The 16099-nt window shown below is 43.0% G+C and overlaps 2 non-coding genes across 2 annotated transcripts; one reads left to right on the top strand and one right to left on the bottom strand.

The window, feature by feature from the left end:
- Positions 1-1823: 1823 nt before the first annotated feature.
- Positions 1824-1906, top strand: TRNAL-CAG. Its single transcript has one exon. It is a non-coding gene; the product is annotated as a tRNA-Leu (tRNA).
- An 11901-nt stretch (positions 1907-13807) lies between these two features.
- Positions 13808-13881, bottom strand: TRNAT-AGU. Its single transcript has one exon. It is a non-coding gene; the product is annotated as a tRNA-Thr (tRNA).
- Positions 13882-16099: the final 2218 nt, after the last annotated feature.

Below are 16099 nucleotides of genomic sequence, written 5' to 3'. Positions count from 1 at the left end.
AATGCTTCACAAATTTGCCTGTCATCCTTGTGCAAAGGCCGTGCTAATCTTCTCTGCATTGTTCCAGTTTTAGTGTAAGTGCTTGCCGAAGGGAGTACAGCTCTGTCCATTTTATTTCATGTTTCTTGGGCTCACTGCCCCATTATGGTGTAAGCCCTTCGATGGTGGAGCTTCTTCTGTCTGTTTACTGTTGGATCACCAGCACCTAGAACTCTGCCTGGCACATAGTGGGTACCCAATAAATATTTCCGGTATGTTGGATGAATGAATTGCCTCTCTCCTTTCTTGTCTCCAAAGTTGGTATCCACCAGTATACTACCCTGTGAAAACAGCAGAGGTGACTGCATTTTAGAGGCCTTGCAGAGGACTTATTAAACACTTACTGTGGGATTCTATCCCCATAACTTCTTAATTTGCTTATTTATATTTTTAAAATCAACAAATAAAGATATATATATATTTATGATGTACGAAATGATGTTTTGTTCTATGTGTACATTGTGGGAAGGCTAAATCAAGCTAATTAACATATCCATTACATCACATACTTATCTTTTTCTTTTTGTGGCGAGAACATTTAAAATCCACTCTCTTAGCAATTTTCAAGTATTCAATAATGTTGTTATTAACTGTAGTCACCATGTTGGACATAGCACAACTTCTGAATTGGTAGGCCTGGGAAGAACAGAATTTGCCTCTAATTGATTCCCTGGAGATGGGAATTTAATGCTTAATTTAAGGGATTAAGCATTGTATTCGATCAATTGAACTCACGATGAAACTATTATAGATGTCTAAGAAAGCTGTTTCTAATGTCCACAGAAGCAAAATGACTTATCTAAGATTCTCCAGGTAGTTAGTGACCAGTTCTAGTGCTGTCTGAAATTCGTATTCAGGTCGCCTGACTTCCAGTCAGTGATATTCCGACCCATGGCGTCCTGACTGCTAACCCTTGCTAAGAACATTTGAAGTAGGTCACCTCTGACCTTTGTTTATGTTTAGAAAAGTTGTGCTAGAGGCCTTCTATCAAGTACGCGCTGCACCGGGTTTAGTAAAATACATAAGCTACTCCCCATTTTTGTTGCTGTTGTTTTTGCTTCGGCGTTTTAAAGTTTTTATTACAGTATAACATCCACACCGAAAAGTACACAAATCCTCCATAAACTCCAACCGAGAGGCAAGGCAAGCCAGCCTACCCACGCTCCCCGCCCCCTCCACCCGCCTCGCCAACAGTAACCACGTGCTGGGAGATTTGCAGCAGAACGCAAAGAGGAGGGACCAGCGAGCACCTTGTTCCAGCAAAAAACTGGAGTAAGCCTAAAACTTCCTGGGAGTTCAGTGTAAATTTAAGCCAGGTAGTTTAGCAATGTCGAGTTCAACAGGATTGCCATTATTTTAACTAGAATTCAGTTGAGAGTAGGGCGCGATCGGGCGATCGCCGTCTTCTGTGGTAGTCACTCGGCCCTGAGCTTGCTCACGCGCGCCCCTCGCTCCGCCCCGCCCCGCTACTCCCCGCCCCGCTACTCCCCGCCCCGCCCGCCGCCGTCCTCCCCGCGCAGCCTGCGAGCGACTCGGCGTTCCCTCGGGAGGCGCCGCTCTGTGGCCCAGACAACCAGTCCTATGCAGTGCTTCAACTCCGGATCGCCGTCCGAGGCAGTTCATGGAGTGGCGGCTTACCTTTTAACCCAGTAATGCCCATATCTTGAGAAAAAGAGAAACAAGGGGGTGGGCAGGGGTGGGGACTGAGGGGGCAGGTGGAGGGGGAACGAATAGGGTTTAGACAGAGACAGAAGTGAGTGCTGAGCAGAGCGTATAACAAGGCAGTCAGGATGGCCGAGCGGTCTAAGGCGCTGCGTTCAGGTCGCAGTCTCCCCTGGAGGCGTGGGTTCGAATCCCACTCCTGACAGCTGGTATTTTTAGTTTCTCGAGTGTAAGTGTACGGTACGTTTTCCTACCTGCTCTTTTAAAAAATAAATTTTCCGAGTTCCAGAATAAAAGCGCTCTGTTTTTATTAGCCACTGCAAGGACAGCAAAAAGTACTCTGTACTCAGAAAATAATTTCAGAACCTACTGGTGTTTTGAAATCTCACGTCCTTTCCCTGTTTCTCCTCTGTCTCTAGTTGTCTTTCCCTCTCCCTCCTTCACATGCAGAGTTGAATGAATGTTACTCTTCAGTTCTTGGCTCATTATCATTACTGTAGGGCTCTTTATTTAGTTATAGATTTCTTTTTAATTCCCTTTCCTCAGTCTCATTCCCCACCTCATCCTGACTCCCCATAAGAAATCACTGCAAGAGTTCCGGTCCGGCAGAGAGCGCGGAGAGAACGCTGAGCACGGCCCCGCTCCTCCTGGGCCCCCCAGGCCCTCCGGCCCCGGGTCGGCGGGTGAGCTAGGGGACCCCGGGACAGGCCGCGCCCTCTGCCCTGCAGATACGGGAGGCCTCTGCTGTGACTGGGCCCAGGCCTTGAAGCGGCGTTGAACCTCTCTTCTCCACCCTACCTCGGTGAATGATGGCGGCGTTGACCTCTCCCAGCCCGTACCCCGCCGGCCGTCGGGTCTCCCGGCCCAAGCCTGCCGGGCGTGGCGGCGGGAGTGCCGGGCCGGGGAGCATGCCGGCCGCTCGAACGCTGCGCGGCGGAGGCTGTTAAGGCGTGGAGGGTCCGGGAAGGCGGCCTAGGGACGCAGGCAGGCTCGGCCGCCTCTTTAGGCCACGGAACCGCCAGATCTGGGTCCCAGGTGACCTCTCTGTCGCCGTTGGGCGAGACCTACCTAGTCCTGACGACAACGGACAAAGGCCTTAACGGGCCTGCGAGGTGAGCGAAGTCCCGAGCGACAACGGGTGGAACGGTTAGCGGATATCGGGCGGTTGGTCTTCGTACTACCAGACCTCGCTGTCGGAAGAGAGAAATGGTAGAATGACAGGCCACGTTTGGCCCACTGGAAATGCCCACCACCCTCTGGGAAGATTTACTGGCCGTTATGGAAGGCCTGTGTATATAATATGAAAAAGCTGCTCTCAACTCCACCCTAACCTTTTAATAGAAAACATTTGTCACATCTAGACCTTCTAGATGGAAAGAGGTTGCGGACATATGATAGAGTTAGGAAGTCACACATCTTGTAAATTCTCATTTATTTAAAAGAAATCGTAGAAAATACATGTCTTCTGGAAATGACTTTTGGAAATGGAGTTGTTAGACGGCCTCTGGAAGCGATACGTCCACGTTTGTTCAGTGGGTTAGATGACATGGAGCTGGAAGACCCGAAAAGGAAGAAAAGAAGATTCTATGCTAGACTGGTCATATTTAGAAGATATTTTCATATTCTATCCAGTATTTTGTGTGCATTTTATTTCTCACTACTGTGTATATAGTTGACAATGCTAAGCTTTTTGAAATGTCTATTCTTTTTAGATATTCTGAAGTGTCTGATATATGTTAGAATTAGAGGTAGTAAAATCACATTTTGTAAATATCTTTTTGTTACAATTCATAGAAATGTTGTTTTTGGGGGAATGGCCAAATCACCTCTTGAGTAATACTCATTGTGTTTGTGCAGTGGTTCAGGGGAACAGAGAGGAGGGGAGGTGCAGAGAGCTGTATGCCATCCTACTTACAGTGAGGCAGGATGAATCACTAGGTCTGTGCATTTTGTTTCACTTATCTGTGTGTATAGTATACATAAAGGACAAATGAGTCCTAATTTACAACATCTAGTCTTTCTGGATGTTAAAGAGGTTGCCAGTGTATGACAAAAGTAGAGTTTGTAAACTAATATATTTTGTACATTTTGTTTTACAAGTCCTAGGAAAGATGAAAATTTGAGCATTCTTGCCCACTGGGTTGATGGAGATAGGAAGGGTTATAGGCCAGAATGTTCACATTTGGAAGACTCTTTCATATTATAACTGTTGTTACATGTTTGCAGTTTATTCAAGACTGCTGTGTACATAGTGGACAAATTAACTCCTTACTTGAAACATCTAGTCTATCTAGATGTTTAGAAGTGCCTGGTGTATGTTAAATGTAGAGACAGTAAAATACCACTTTGTAAATATCTTTTTGCTAAAATTCACAGGAAATGCTTTTGGAAATTGAATTGCGAAGCCACCTTTGTAAGCAGTATAGTACTGTCTATACTTGTTCAATGGTTTAGAGGAGGTGGGAGGGAAGAAATTGCAAAAGATAATATGCTGGTGTGTTCATACTTGGACATTTTCAGACACCATTTTTCTGTATGTTTTGTGTGTTTTGTTTTGCTGTGTATATAGTGTATATAATGGACAAATAGTCCTAATATTTCAACATCTAGTCTCTTGGTGTTAAAGAGGTTGCCAGTGTAAGACAAAGTAGTAAAATTAGCATATTTTGTATACTTTGTGTTGAAATTCATAGGGAAACTTGTCTTCTGTAATTGACTTTTGCATAGGAATTTGTTCAACAGTCTCTAAGCATTACATGTGCCTGTACTTGTCCACTGGATTGAAGGCAGAGAAGGAAGAGTAGAGGGAATGATTCAAGGCCGAAATGGTCACATTTAGAAGATAGCTCAGATGATAACCATTGTTATGTGTGTGCAGTTTTATTTAACAGTGCTGTGTACGTGGTAGACAAGTTATGAAATGTCTAGTCTTTAGATATTTGGAAGTGCTTGATGTATTTTAAAGTAGTATTAGAATAACACTTTTTGTAAATAGCTTTTAAAAACTGATGGGAAATGCTGTTTGGAAGTGGAATTGTTGAACCACGTGGGAGGTGGGAGGGAAGAAATTGCAAAAGGTTTTGCCATTGTTTATTACAACATTTCAGCTTAATCCATTGCCTATATGTTACATGCATTTCATTTAACTTTGCTATACTGTATACATTGTGTATATACTGGACAAATGATTTTATTTTTTATTTTTTTATTTTTTAATTTTTTTTTTTGAGACGGAGTCTTGTTCTGTCGCCCAGGCTGGAGTGCAGTGGCGGGATCTCGGCTCACTGCAAGCTCCACCTCCCGGGTTTACGCCATTCTCCTGCCTCAGCCTCCCGAGTAGCTGGGACTACAGGTGCCCGCCACCTCGCCCGGCTAGTTTTTTGTATTTTTTAGTAGAGACGGGGTTTCACCGTGTTAGCCAGGATGGTTTCGATCTCCTGACCTCGTGATCCGCCCGTCTCGGCCTCCCAAAGTGCTGGGATTACAGGCTTGAGCCACCGCGCCCGGCCTGAGTCCTGATTTTATACTATCTAGTCTGTAGCTATTAAATAGGTTGCCAATGAATGACAAAAGTAGAGTTAGTAAACGCATTTTGTACATTTTGTTAAAATTCATAGAGAGGCTGTCTTCTAAAAAGGACTTTTGGAAGTGAAATAACGTCAGCTTGAAGTGACACATGTGCCTATATCCACCAGTTTGGTGGTGGAGAGGAGTTGGAAGGAATGAAGGGTTCTAGACCAGAATGTTCCTGTTTAGGAAACACTTTCACATATAACCATTGTTACATGTGTGTAGTTTATTCCGTAGTGCTATGTATATAGTGGACAAACTTAAGTCCTTATTTGAAACATCTCGTCTTTCTAGATGTTTAGAAGTGCACAAAGTATGTTAAAAGCAGATGTAGTAAATAACACGTTTTGTAGTTATCCTTTTGATATGAAATATTGTCTTGGAAATTGAACAATTCTCTGAGAAGTACACATTATGATATTTGTGCTGGTTCAGGGTAAAGGAGGAGCACAAAGTACAAAGGGCTTTCTACTGGTGTCCAGTGTGTTTATGATGAGGCACATTGACCATTGTCCCTTAGGTCTGCATTTTTATTTACTGTGCTGTGTATATAGTGTATATAAGCAGACGTAGGAGTCCTAATTTACATTTAGTCGATGTTAAAGATGTTGCCAGTGTATGACAAGAGTAAAGTTAGTAAACGAATACATTGAGTACACTTTGTGTTAAAATTCATAGGGAACATTTCTTAAAAACAGAAGTGAAATTGTCAAAATCCCCCCTAAGCATTACAGATGGCTTATAGCTGTCAACAGGGTTGGTAGAGGTCAGAAAGGGAAGGGTTCTAGGCCAGAATGTTCCTATTTAGAAGATACTCAAATTATAGTCTATGTTATGTATATATACCATTTATCCAATGCTACTGTATATATAATGCTACTGTATATATAATGGAAAACTTCAGTGCAGTTTGAAACACCTAGCCTTTCTAGGTGTTTAAAAGTGCACAACAGCCAGGTGCAGTGGCTCACACTTGTAATCCTGGCACTTTGGGAGGCCTAGGCAGGCGGATCACAAAGTCAAGGGATTGAGACCATCCTGGCCAACACGGTGAAACCCCATCTCTACAAAAATTAGCTGGTCATGGTAGCGCGTACCTGTAGTCCCAGCTACCTGGGAGGCTGAGGCAGGAGAATCGCTTGAACCCGGGAGGCAGAGGTTGCAGTGGGCGGAGATCATGCCACTGTATTATCCAGCCTGGCAACAGAGCAAGACTCTGTCTCAAAAAAACAAAACAAAACAAAAAAAAACGGTGCACAACATGAGTTAAAAGTAGAGGGCTAAAGTAACACGCCTCTAAGCATTTGTTTTCAGTACTTCTAGGAGTGGTTGCATTTGGGAATGGAATTGTTAAAACTTGATGCTTAGGAGTGTATGCTGACTATTCATTGGGTGGTGAAGTAGAGGAGGGGAGGAGGTATGCAGGGAGAAGGGTTCTGTGCCCCTGAGTTAGATTAGTTCAGATAGTCTAACCATTGTTCTATATGTGCATTTTAGTTAATATTGTGTATTAAAGGATAAACAACTCTTAATGCTCAAAGTATGTTAAAAATAGGTGTAGTGAATCCGTCCCTTTGGGAATGTCCTTCTGTTAGTTTTTAGGAAAGCCTGTCTTCTGGGAGTGACCTTTATTAGTCCACCTCTTGGAGCTAGACGTCCTATACTTAGTTACTGGGGATGGTGGAAGAGGGAGAAGAGGAAGGGTGAAGGGAAGGGCTCTTTGCTAGTATCTCCATATCTAGAAGATGGTTTTAGATGATAACCACAGGTCTACATGAGTATTTTTAGTGAAGTGCCTGTGTTTATTGTGGACAAAGTTTATTATTTTGCAACATCTAACCTTTATGAATGTCTGAGGTGACAACATATGATAAAAACTAGAGCTAGTGGGCCGGGTACGGTGGCTCACGCCTGTAATCCCAACACTTTGGGAGGCCGAGGCAGGTAGATCACAAGGCTAAGAAATCGAGACCATCCTGGCCAATGTGCCGAAACCCCGTCTCTACTAAAAATACAAAAATTAGCTGGGCGTGGTGGTGCGCACCTGTGGTCCCCGCTACTCAGAAGGCTGAGGCAGGAGAATCGCTTGAACCTGGGAGGCGGATGTTGCAATGAGCCGAGATCGCGCCACTGCACTCCAGCCTGGGCAACAGAGTGAGACTCCATCTCAAAAAAAAAAAAACAAAAACTAGAGCTAGTGAATAGCCAATTTGTAAACACCTTTGTTATAATTGATAGAAAAGATGCATCTTGGACATGGAATTGTTAAACCACCTCTGAGCAGTATATGTCAGGACTTGTTCATTAGGTTGGCAGCAGAGGGGCAGAAGGAAGTATACAGGGAGAGAGAGATGTATGCAGATGTGTCCATATGTGTCCTTATTTACATTTTGATGATAGCCATTGATGTATGCATCTCTTTTGGCTGTACTATAGGAATACATTAAGTAAGTTAATGGAAATATACCTTGCTTATATTATAATGGTATAGCTCTGCTAATGAATTCTCTTAGAAACATTATATTTAGTGTATTCTGTTGCTGTATGTTTCATTTTAAATTGAGCATTAAGGGAATGCAGCATTTAAATCAGAACTCTGCCAATGCTTTTATCTAGAGGCATGTTTTTATCTAGAGGCATTTTTGTCTTCTATGAAATTTTTGTCCCAAGACAGGCAGGATTACATTTTTTTTTTTAACAGATTGAGTTGGTGTAGTGTATTCTTGGTTATCAAAATACTCGCATAGCTTTGGGATTTTGAAAAATATTCATGATGTGTGAAAAATCATGATACATACTGTACGATCTCAGTCCCGTAAGATTGGATGTTGTGCCTACACACGCAAAGGACCTAGAAGAACATGTCAAACAATAAACTGCTTGTGATTGTGAATGACTTTGTTCTTTGCTTCTTGTGGTTTTCAGTTTCCTATAATGCACATATTAACATATTAACTTTTAAAAATACAGGTTGTTTTAAAAGCCTGTTTAAAAGAAAAAAGAAATCACTGGAAAAGGCATCCTTTTCTTTGTATATGCTTTTGTAGAACAGTTATGATTGGTTTGGGTGAATGTGTTTTTAATTTACGTAAGTGGTACTGTGTCATAGATCTCTTTCTTATTCCATTAGTACTGCAGTTTTGAGTTATGTTGCTGTGTGTACATCTAAACCAATTATTTTAATTGCTGCATAGAGGTCTGCAATGTGAAGTCACCTACTCTCCCACTTTGCCACTACAAATAAGGGTTCCATCAATGAACATCTTCGTACATTTCAATTATGAGGCTGTGTAAGATTTTCCTTGAGATACAGCAGGAACACATTGCAGGTCATGAGATCTGACAATCTACTAATTTTGCAGTTCAGAACAGGACCTGGGACCCAGGGAGCATGATGTAGACACACAGAAGTTCATGTTTAATGACATGTCCAGAAATATTCCTCAAATTCAAGTTTCCTGATGTTCAGCCTGATTATCTTGAGCATTAATAGCTACCATTAGAAACATGAATAGGCAATGTTTCTATTTTGAGCTCATAATTTACTGCAAAGCTTCAATCAAAAACCTCAGATGACTGGAATTTTCTCTTCATCATTCCTTTTTAAAAAAGAAATTCAATCTGATTACCAAGTTACCAAAGCAGAATATAGAGTGAATCTGTTTTATGATCATTGATATTCAAAATTTTTCTGCTAAAATTTCTCTCCTAAAACTCTCAAAATTCACAAAAAGATTCAAGCATACACTAAAAGAAAAATGAATTGATATGTGTTAGAAAGATCATCATCAACAAGGCTAGAAAAGAATAAAGTTCCCCCTTATTGCCCAAGTATTCACTCCACATATTCACTCCATTTCTGCCTACCCTGACATTCTGATCAAACATGGCTTTGAATCTCTCCTTCAGAGGTGGCAACATAAGACAAAGGAAGAAATGGCAAATAGGTGTACCACCTAGGGTAGCAGAAAAAACACTTAAAGGTGCTTGGAAGGCCAGCAGATTAGTCGAATTCAATTCAGGCTGCCTAGGCCCATCTCTGGATGCTGCCACTTGTCACCTACTTACCTTCCAGGAAAGTGACTTTGCATCCTTGTGCCTCAGTGCCCTTCTCTTTAAAACAGAGGAATTAATTGCACCTTTCCTTATAACTATGCAGTAAGGATTACATGACTTGGAATATGTAAAAAGCTTAGAAGAGTGTCTGGCAAATAACAAATGCCTGGTACATTATATTTTTTTTTTCATAATTGAGTACCTGCTTTTATTAGGGTCCTTCAGAAATACCAAACTAATAGTCTATCTATTAACTATGTATGTATGTATGTATGTATGTATCTATCTATCTATCTATCTATCTATCTATGCCTGTCTATCGAGAGAGAGACAGTAATTTATGATAAAGAATTGGTTCACACAATTATGGAGGAGGCTGAGAAGTCCCACAATCTGCCATTTGCTAGCTGGAGTCCCAGAAAAGCAGGTCGTATAATTCAGTCTGGATCTGAAGGCCCGAAAGCCCCAGGAGTCAATGATGTAAATCCCAATCCCAATCCAAGAGCAGGAGGAAAAAAATGAGATGTCAAGCAGTGGGATAAGGGGAGAAGAGGCGAATTCCTCCTTCCTCAACCTTTGTTCTATTAAGGCCCTCAGCGAATGGGAGGGATCATACCGGGGAGGGCAATCTACTTTACTGAGTCCCTGATTCAAATGATAATCTCATCCAGAAACACCCTGAGATAAGTTCTCGCTCTGTCACCTAGGCTAGAGTGCAGTGGCGCAACCAGGGCTCACTGCAGCCTCGATCTTCTGGGCTTAAGCATTCCTCCCACCTCAGTCTCATGAGTAGCTGGGACTACAGGTGTGTACCACCACACCTAGCTAATTTTTTTTTTTTTTTTGTAGCGACATGAGGGTCTCACTATGTTGACCAGGCTGGCCTCAAACTCCTGGGCTCAAGCGATCCTCCTATCTTGGCCTCCTCCCAAAGTGCTGGGAGTACGGGCATGAGCCACCAAGCCCAGCCAGAAACAATGTGTAATCTGAGTATCTAATGGACCACTCTAATTGACACATAATATTAATCAACACACTGCTGTTGGCCAGGCCCTGTGCTGGTCTCTGGAGATACAGCAGTGAAGAAGACAGGCACAGCCCCTGCCTTGAGAAGTAAACAGGCTAGCTCAGATAGATATGAAGCAAGTAGATGAGCATTGCTGCTTAGAATGCAATGGGAAACACAGTCCCTTCTAGTTCCACCTGCCCATAGGAGAACCTCAGCAGCCGAGCTAGAGGCCCTACTTAATCCACAACTTGTAAATTCAAATGCTATCCAAACTGCTTCGGTAAGGCATTGTCTTTTTAAAAGAAAGCATGAAACACTTGACACTTATCAACTGCCAAGTCCAATGTTCTCTAGCTATCTCCAGACAAAAAACAGTTTTAAGACTTGCACATACCCTCACCTAACTACCTTCCACTTATCTGAACTGCGCATTCTCTTCCTCACCTTTAGTTACACAGTATTTCCTTTGCCCAGAGCGTCTATTCCACTCCTTCTCCCACATCTACCCTCTTGCCTTGATACGTTCTATGTCTCCCTCGTGGCTCAGTGTGGGTATCACTTCTTCCATAAAGTCTTCCTTCCACCTTCACCCAATCAAGGTTTTTGTTTGTTTTTCTGCTTTGTTTTGAATTTTTCAGCCTCAACCTCCTGAGCTCAAGAGATCCTTCCGCTTCAGCCTCCCGAGTAGCTAGGGCTACAGGTACACACCATTATGCCAGGCTAATTTATTTTATTTTATGTAAAGATGGTGTCTTGCTATGGACTATGTTGCCCAAGCTGGTCGTGAGCTCCTGGCTTCAAGTGATCCTCCTACCTTAGCATCCCAAAGTGCTGAGACTACAGAGGTGATCCCCACTGCACCCAGCCCCAACACAGGTTTGTTTCCAAATGTAACTGCAGGCCTGAGCAGTGGCCCACGCCTGTAATCCCAACACTCTGGAAGACCTAGGCCAGAGTATGGCTGGAGCCCAGGAGTTGGAGAAGAGCCTGGACAATATTATGAAACCTTATCTCTATAAACAAAACACAAAAATCACCTGGACGTGGTGGCAAACACATAGTGGCACACACTGGTAGGCCTAGCTATTCAGGAGACTGAAGCAGGAGGATTTCTTGAGACCAGGAGTTCAAGACTGCAGTGAGTTAGGATTGTGCTATTGCACCCGAGCCTGGGTAACTGACTCAAACCCTGTCCCTAAAAAAAAAATAAATAAATAAGCAAATGTGGGGCTGAGTGTAGTGGCTCATGCCTGTAATCCCAGCACTTTGGGAGGCCGAGGCAGGTGGATCACTTGAGGTCAGGAGTTCGAGACCAGCCTGGCCAACATGGTGAAGCCCGTCTCTACTAAAACTACAAAAAGTAGCCGGGCGTGGTGGTGGGTGCCTGTAGTACCAGCTACTCGGGAGGCTGAGGCAGGAGAATCGCTTGAACCTGGGAGACAGAGGTTGCAGTGAGTCGAGATCACGCCATTGCACTCCAGCCTGGGCAACAGAGAGAGACTCCATCTCTAAATAAATAAACAAATAAATAAGCAAATGTGGCTCAAAGCACCCTGTACTCCCAATGGTATTACATCCCACTATACTATAACTGCCATTAAATTGTTTTCCCCTCCCATTAGCCTCTTCACCCATGTGTGATCAGTATGGTAACTGCCACATAATTGGTCATTGACAAATAGCCATTCACTAGACAAACAAGCATCTGATTGCAAACCGTTTCCACTTTTACATATAAATTGTTTCCATGATTTATGCATTTATGGAGAGCTAGGAAGACATAGGCTTTTGGGAAAGATGGTGAGACTCATCACCTGGAATATTCAATAGCTTCAGTAGCCAGTACCACTACTGCCAACTCAGTAGTACAGACCATGCAATCTGTTGAGGGCCACTTGGCTACAAGCCTCCTATAAAGGTATTTCTGGAGCTGACAGAGCAGGAGAGTGGAAATGAGGCAGGGTTGGTAAGGGAAAGAATTAGTGATTTAGTGTTGACATCTGCACCAGTGATCCAGCCTGTCTTATCATTTGAGGGAAGTTTGTATCTGGGCCTAGGGAAAAAGAACAGAAGATGGAAGGCTCTAGTGAAAAAAAAAAGAGTCTGCCTTTCCATTGCTGCTTGATGTTTGTAAAGAAAAGTGGGGAATTGGCCGGGTGGGGTGGCTCAGGCCTGTAATCCCAGCACTTTGGGAGGCCAAGGAGGGCAGATCACTTGAGGTCAGGAGTTCGAGACCAGCCTGACCAACATGGTGAAACCCCATCTCTACCAAAAATACAAAAATTATCTGGGCATGATGGTGGGCGCCTGTAATCCCAACTACTCAGGTGGCTGAGGCAGGAGAATCACTTGAACCCTAGAGGCAGAGTTTGCAGTGAGCCGAGATCACACCATTGCATTCCAGCCTGGGTGACAGAGCGAGGCTCGGTCTCAAAAAAAAAAAACCCACAAAAAAGAAAAGTGGGGAATTAAGCTGCAGAATGGGAGTAGAAAGTCTCCATAAAAGTAGAGTTGCTTCTGAGCTGTTCCTCCAAGTGTTGGGATTTTGTCTCCAGAGCTAGAACAGGAAATCATATTTCAAGCTTTGACAATCTACACAAAATAATATGCTCTGAAGGCAAAAGCCAAAGAAGTGGAACTTTCTGTGCCAGGTGAGCTGGGGGCTGGGTTTTGGGAGATGGGTAAGAGGGTTGGTAATAGTTACAGTGAACTTCCATTTTCTTGTGTTCCTATGTGGAGAACTTCTAAGAGTAAAACTGACTTCTTTCCTACTTCTCAATCTCTCTTTCTTCCTCTTGGAGAATTTGGGAGAAGGCATCTCAACCCTTCCTGGACTTCTTCAGGTCAGCCTGTTCTAGTGGGCTCCATAAGCAAATGGAGGCTTCTCTCTGACAGCTTCTTTTCTCAAGTCTTGGTGACAAATATTTGTTTTTGCTTTGATTTGTTCCTTTCCAAAAAACTCTGAGTACAATGCAATCTTTTAAAATAGCGAATCACAGGCCAGATCTTATGTGGCCTGATCTTACTGTCTGCTGTGAATTTTCAGAGATGCTACAGCCTTCTCAACAACAGATTATCAATCATTCCAAAGATTGACCTTCCAAAAACATTACCTGCAGATTCTAACAATGAATCTGTTTAGGATGTCCCCAGGAAAGAAAAAAGAATGACCAAAGATTGTGATGTTGCTTGTAGTTTAAATTTGGTGTTTACCTTCGGCTTTTCCTCGTTCTTCTCGTACATACATGTTGTAAGAATACAACATGTGGAAGAAAAATGTAAGAAAAACAAGAAATTCACAATTTCATTATTCTAAAAGAACGCCAAATTGATGTGTGCTTTTTTCATAAACAAGTTGGTTTCACACCGGACGCATATAAAACACTTCGAAGGAGCCCCACAGCGGGAAATAACCTTCCACGTTACATTTCAACGGTTCCATGAGTACTTCGAAGGCAGGAAAACTACGACAGGCCCCGCTGGGATTCGAACCCAGGATCTCCTGTTTACTAGACAGGCGCTTTAACCAGCTAAGCCACGGAGCCACCATGCTTACTTCGCTGCAAATGAGCATAGAAAAGAGATGATCTTTGCCTTTGTTCTGTGCATTGATTTACTTTCTTGTTACTGAGGTTTGAAAGTACCCAGACACTTCTTCAGACACTGAAGATTAACCTTGGCTTCGCCCCAAAAGACCTAAGAAACCGCTCAGTTGCGGGATAACGAAGTTTTTCGCGCGGGGGAGGTGAGAGGTGAGGAAAACACTGGCGATAGCCTGACCCCCGCCCCGGGGCGAAACAGCAAGCAGCTCATCCTAACGTGGGTGGGTAAAGTATGACCTCGGGCTTCAGTGAGAAGAGGGTAGGAAAGCGGGTAGCCAGCCACCTTTACAGAACACTCCTCCGAGTCGTGTAATACATTTACACCAGAGCACTTACGGCACCAAGAACTGATCCTAGCAGGAAGCAAGCTATTTGTTTCTTATTTCATGGCTTTTAAATTAAACTAGAATTAGATTAAAATTCCAGTTATTCCTTACCCCATTTCTTTCCGTTAAAATTGGGCTCCCCCTACCTGCTTAAAGATAACTAATGGAGTTCCAGAGTTGCTTCTTCAAAACGCAAGATTTGGCCGGGCGCGGTGGCTCACGCCTGTAATCCCAGCACTTTGGGAGGCCGAGGCGGGTGGATCACGAGGTCAGCAGATCGAGGCCATCCTGGCTAACACGGTGAAACCCCGTCTCTACTAAAAATACAAAAAAATTAGCCGGGCGTGGTGGTGGGCGCCTGTAGTCCCAGCTACTCGGGAGACTAAGGCAGGAGAATGGCGTGAACCCCGGAGGCGGAGCTTGCAGTGAGCCGAGATCGCGCCACTGCACTACAGCCTAGGCGACTAAGCGAGACTCCGCCTCAAAAAAACAAAACAAAACAAAACAGAAAAAACCCGGCAAGATTTAATAATTAACAACTTAATCTTGGAAAGAGATAAAGAAGTTCCCTTCCCGGTATAGCTACACAGAAAGAGAAGCTTTCTTGTCCTGATACTTGACCAAAGGATCTGATTTGATGTGTCAAATTATCATTTTATATATATGTGTGTGTGTGTGTGTGTGTGTGTGTGTGTGTGTGTGTGTGTGTACATAGAGAAAAAAAATTCTATATCGTCATGGGGGCTTATGTGTTCCCAACTTATTCTGTTCTCTATTAAAAATAAATCTGATCTTGGGAGTATAATTTGAACAAAGGGGTTTAATGAAATTCTGAAGAGTATCCAAATTGTTGGCACAGCTGTGAAAGTAACTTCCCAAATGAAACCTGTAATTATATTTGGCTTTTTTACTTGAAATCTGTTGTCCTGGTGATTATGCTGAAACAGACATTTCAGTATTTCTTAGCTGTATCAATATTTGGAGGGTTTCTCTGTCACAATCTAAGGCAGACACTGGCATGTACCTTTGCCTATATATGTGATGGGGGGAACAGTAAAAGGCCACGCCGACTAGAGTTTTCATTTTTATAAAAAGATGCAAGTCTATGAACTCAGCACTCACTTTGATTGAGACTCATGGAATAAGCACTTATTATTTCATTATTATACGATTAGCCACCATATTATGAGTGTGCTTGGAGCCAATATAATCATCATAAATAGCACAGTCACACCTAAAATGGCTTTAACCCAACTGTGGCAGGCACTAGACAGCAGAGCCAATAGTATTTTATTTTGGTTTTTCCTTTGACTGGCAGCTGACGAAGTTTGCACATAATTTCTAGGATGTCAAAGGAGTTATTTAACCAGAGATAAGCCTTGGAAGCAAATTGAGACTTTGAGCAATCATTTACAGAACTCTTGGTGTGAACCGTATCTTCTATTCAGTTCCCACTGTGATTAGGATGAACCGTGGAACTCTCACGTTGGCTCCGCTCCACACATCTGAAATTGGAGAGGATGCATGTGGCTGTGTCACAGCCTGCTGACAGTCATGTAAAACAATGTGAGAGTGGCAGATGGTGCAGTTTTCCATATGCCTGGGAGTGAAACTGAAAAAAACTGTGCACTGAAACACAGAGGAGAAGAGTCCACCACTGTGATAGTTGTATGTGTCAACTTAGCTAGGCTATATAGTACCCAGTTATTCAATTAAACGCTAATCTACATGTTTCTGTGAAGTTATTTTGTAAATGTGGTCAACAATCAGTTAACCTTAAATAAAGATTTTCCTTTATGTAGATGGGCCTTATCCAGTTAAAAGGCTTTGAGAGC

This window comes from Mandrillus leucophaeus, unplaced genomic scaffold (genome assembly GCF_000951045.1).
Source record: "Mandrillus leucophaeus isolate KB7577 unplaced genomic scaffold, Mleu.le_1.0 Scaffold760, whole genome shotgun sequence".
Lineage (NCBI taxonomy): Eukaryota > Metazoa > Chordata > Mammalia > Primates > Cercopithecidae > Mandrillus > Mandrillus leucophaeus.
The sequence above is the reverse complement of the archived record's forward strand: the minus strand, read 5'-3'. Positions and strand labels throughout refer to the sequence as shown.